The sequence below is a fragment of the Equus przewalskii genome, unplaced genomic scaffold, assembly GCF_037783145.1.
Source record: "Equus przewalskii isolate Varuska unplaced genomic scaffold, EquPr2 contig_R2060, whole genome shotgun sequence".
NCBI classification, from domain to species: Eukaryota; Metazoa; Chordata; class Mammalia; order Perissodactyla; family Equidae; genus Equus; species Equus przewalskii.
In genome coordinates, this window is record NW_027228660.1 from 2528 (window position 1) to 7581 (window position 5054).

General features: G+C 39.3%; 1 long non-coding RNA gene across 1 annotated transcript; it reads left to right on the plus strand.

Annotated features, from left to right (window-relative positions):
• Positions 1-3869: 3869 nt before the first annotated feature.
• On the plus strand, positions 3870-4837 carry LOC103544074 (uncharacterized). Its single transcript, XR_543072.2, has 2 exons — positions 3870-4245; positions 4485-4837. It is a non-coding gene; the product is annotated as an uncharacterized lncRNA (long non-coding RNA).
• The last annotated feature ends 217 nt before the right edge of the window (positions 4838-5054 follow it).

The following is a 5054-nucleotide window of genomic DNA, read 5'->3' on the forward strand; positions in this document are numbered from 1 at the left end:
AAGAAGATATGTTAATGGCCAAAAAACACATGAAAAGTTGCTCAACTCTGTCATCTGGGAAATAAATTCATACTGCAATGGTTACCATTCCCCATCCATTAGCATGACTAAAACTAAAGAGACTGGAAATACCACATGTGGTGTGGGTGTAAGCCAACTAGAATTCTCTTGCACTTGTGGGAATGAGAAATGGCACAACCACTTTGAACAGCTGCACCGCAGTTAAACATACACCAGTCATGTGAAAAGCCGTTCCACTCCTAGGTGTTTACACAATATGTCCACACAACAATCCACGCATGAATATCCACAATAGCTTTATTCATAATGGCTAAATCCTGGAAACTGCACAGATGTCCATTAATAGACAAATTATAAAAAGACACGATACAGCCATGCAAAGGAATACCCCTTAGCAATAAAAAGGCATGAACTGTTTATGTGTGGAGTAACGTGGATGGATTTAAAAGTCATTATGCTGCATGAAGAAATGCAGACATGAAAGAGTACGTGTATGGTTCCATTATATAAAGTCGTTAAAAATGCAAACCCATCTGTAATGACCCTGGTTGCCTGGGGCTGGGGGTTGAGGGAGTGATGGACTGCAAAGGGGCGCAAGGAAGGTCATGGGCTAAGGGAAATGCCCTGTGTCCTAATCGTAGCAGTAGTTTCATTAGTGTGTAGTCTGTCAGATGCATTTAATTGTATACTTTAAAATGGTGCAGTCTATTGTACCTAAATTATACCTCTGCAGCATTTGTATAACAATCGGTTGTATTTCTCCATTGTAGCCATGAGTTACTGAGAAAAGGAAATTCAGTAAAACAATATAAATGCCTTAGAACACATATAATAAAGACCCCTGAAAACTATTACTGAGAGAAATTAAAGATCTAAATAAATAGATCAAAATCTATGAAATTCATAGACTGGAAGCTTTAATATTGTTAGAATGACAGATCAACATTATCCCAATTAGTATTGCAGCAGGCGTTTTTTGGGTAGATTTTCAAGCTAATTCTAAATTGTATATGGAAGGGAAAGTACCTAGAATAGCGAAGACAACCTTGAAGAAGAATTAAGTTGGAGGACACACTCTACTACATTTCAAAATTCACTTTAAAGCTATAATAGTTACAACATTATAATATTGGTGCAAGTAAACACAACACAAGCAAATCAATGTGAAAGAGTCAAGAGTAAAATATTTACCCACATACGCACACAATTATTAGATTTTTTTTTTAACAAGTCACCGATACGTTTCACTGGGGAAATAAAAGACTTTTCCATAAAAAGTGTTAGAAAAAATGAATATTTATTTAAAAATAAGTTAATATGAAAAACCACTTCCCACCGCACATTGAAGTTAGTTGGAGATGTGAAAGTGAAACCTATAAAGCCTTTGAAATAACCTGCGAATATTTTCATGAACAATGAAGAGGCAAAAATTTCTTAGACACAATACCCAGGAACTCACTATACATGAAAAATGGATCAAAGTGGATTTCATAAAGTATCGATTCTTTAGCTTATCATACATGACTGTTTAAAAAGTGAAAAAGCAATTCATAGACTAGGAATAATTACTTGCAATACTTATATCCGACGAGGAACAGTAAATCCAAAGTATGCAAAGAACTTATAAAGTCTGAAGGAAAATTACGCACAACCTCATTGATTAATGAGCAGATTAGAAAAGCCACGACATAATAAGAGAGTCACTTGGCCAGTAAGCTTTGGAAAACCAAGATGGCAAACCGCTACACAGCCTGCAGGATGGCTAAAATTAAAAAGACTGAGAATACTAAGTGTTGGGGACTATACTAGAGAGACTGGAAGTGTCCCGTATTTAGGGGGAAATGTAAAAGGATACAACTCCTTTGCGAGAGTCTCTGTCAGTTTCTACCCTTTCCCCAGGCAATTCTGTTCCTAGGTGTATGTACCCAGGAGACTGGGTATCTCTGCAAGTGAATATCTCCACCAAAAATTATGTATTAATATTCACAGTTGCTTCATGCATAATAACCAAAAATGAATCTGTCCATCATTGGAGAAATGGGTAATGAAATTGTGCTATAACCATGAAAGAGAATATTTCTTGGCAAGTAAAAAGCCAAATTATTGACGTGGTAGCCTGTCAAGATTGAACCTCAAAACCAGATATTGAGGCAAAGAACACAGAACGATAAGGAGAGACCGCATCATCGCATTTATATGAAGTGCAAAAATAAGCGAAATTAATCTATGGTGAGAGAATGCAGAATAGTTTATCTGTGGAGGATGGGTCTTGACTGGCAGGAAGTGCGATAGAACTTTAGAGGATGATGGAAAATCTTCTGTTTCTTGTTCTGGGTGGTGATTACACATGGCCTGCGTATGCTAAATTCTTTGAGCTGTACCCTTAGGTTTTGTGCATTTTCTTCTAGGTAAATTATACCTCAATAAGAAAAAGTTAGCAATAAAAGAAGAGAGATGATGACAAAGAGTAAAAGGAGTGACAAGTGACAGACAATTGATAACATACCACAGACTGCTTCACTTAACAGATATTTCTTTTCTCGTAGTTCTCGAGGCTGGAAGTCAGATATTAGGGTGTCAGCATGGTTAGGTTCTAATGAGAGTTCTTTTTTCTGTCTTGCAGATGGACCTTCTCACTGTGTGTTCACATGACCTCCTCTTTGTCGGTGAGGGGTGGTAGGGGAGGCAGAGGAAGACAGAGACATAGAGCTTTCTGGTGTCTCTTCTTTGAAGAGCACTGATCCCATCATGAGAGCCCCATCCTCATGACATCACCTAGCCCTAATTACCTCCCTAAAACCCCATCTCCAAATACCGTCACATTTAGAGTTAAGCGTTCAACATAGGAATTTTGAAGGTAGAGCACAAAATTTCAGTCCATTGCATTCTGCCCCTGACCCTCCAAAATTCATGTCCCTCTGCTATCAAAAATACATTCATTCCATCCAAGTAGCCCCAAAGGCCTTAACTCATTCCAGCATCTCTAAGGCCTAAAGTCCAAAATCTCATCTAAGCATCATTTAAATCATGTATGGATGAGACTGGAGCTACGATTCATCCTGAGGCAAAATTCCTCTCCAGCTGAGAACCTGTGAAACTGGACAAGTACTGTGCTTCCAAAATACAATGATGGGACAGGCATAGGACAGACTTTGCCATGCCAATAGAGAAAGACCAAAAATAAACATCTGTGATGCTCTAAAAGATTGGAACGACCTTGAGATTCATGGAAGGCTGCACCCAACAACTGAGGATACACATTCTTTCCAAGTTCACACGGAACATTCCCTAAGACAGACTATAGGCTCAACAATAAAATGTGCCTCAAAAATATCAAAGAATAGGACTCTGAGTGTGTTATTTTCACCATAAGAGAATTAAATTAGAAATTAATAATAGGTATCTGAAAAATTGCCAAGTATTTTTAGTCAGGCAACATGCTTATAAAAAACCTGTAGGTCAAAGAAGAAATGAGGTTGGAAATTAGAAACTCTTTTGAACTGAGAGATGATTGACAAGCCACATATCAAAACTGATAGGATGAGGCTGAAGAAGATCTTAGAGGAACGTTTCTATCACTAAATGCTTATATTAGAAAAGAAGAGAGGAATTAGATCAATATTTGGAGCTCCCACTTTGAGAAGATGGGAAAAGTAAAGTGAACTATGGCAAAGTAGGTAGGAGGAAGTACATAATAAAGCAAAACACTGGAACACAGAAAGTGGAAAACACAGAATCAATAAAGAGAATCAACAAAAGCAGAAGGTAGTTCTGCAAAAAGATTGATAAACTTGACATACCTCTAGCAACACTCATTAAAGACAAGAAAGATGGAGGGAAGGAGAGAGACAGAGAGAGAGAGAGAAATTAAAAATATCAGGAAATAAAGACAGGATATCATAGCCCTCAAACCAAGAGGATTATTCTGAGGCCTTGAAACCTACATAAGGAACTCCTGCTAGTGTTTGTCCACCTTGATTTTGAAAGTCTTTGGGGTCAATGACTCATTTTTACCTTCTTTTTTCTCCTCTTTTGAACTGGAATGTCTCTAATTGTTATCCAATGCCTGTCCCACCAATTGTCTATTGAGAACAGATCTCAAGACGGAGAGGAATTGTGCCCAGAAGCTGTACCTGATAGATTCTATTCAGGAGCCTCAGCAGCACCTGATGTGGACATTGAACTGATGCTGTCATGGGATGAGACTTTAGGAACCTTAAGGAGGTGTGAATGTATTTTGGGATCTCTGGGGGCCAAAGGGCACATTGTGGTAGGCAGAATTTCTAGACTGGCCTCCCAAATACGTCTCACTCTAATCCCAGAACCTGTGAAGGAGATGAGATATCAGTCCTGTGATTATGATGTTATATGGCACAGTTCTCTTTAGGATGGGGCGATTATCTGGGTGGGCCAGGCCTAATCACATGGGTTGTTAAATGCAGAGAGTTTTCTCTGGGTGATAGGAGAAGACAAAGCCAGAGACATTCGGAGCATGAGAAGGACTCGATGCCACATTACAGCATAGAGGATCTGAGGAAGGAGAAAGTCACCTGAGAAAGTATGCAGACAGTCTGTAGAAGCAGAGAATGGCTCCTGAATGACAGCCAGCAAGGAAATGGGGACCTCAGTCCTTCAACTGCAAGGAACTGAATTATGCCAATGTGGGAATGACCTTGGAAGGGACCCTGAGTCTGGGTGAGAATGTAGCCTGCCATCACCTTGATTTCAGCCCTGAAACCCTTAGCAGAGAATCCAGACACATCATCCCAGATTCTGACCTACAGAGTCCACGATAATAAATGGGCATTGTTTTAAACGGCTGCGTTTGTGGTCATTTGTTACACAGCAATAGAAAATTAACACAGATGCTGTCTCTATTCTGCTGGGTTTCTGTCGTCAGATACACATAATCTGATGCCGGCAGGAGCAAAAATGTCTGCAACCACAGGGTAAGTCCTGCATGCATGTTTGTGTCACTTGTCTTGACCCGGTGCCTCTTGAGGAACACCATGAAAGTCATTTCAAACTCTCTA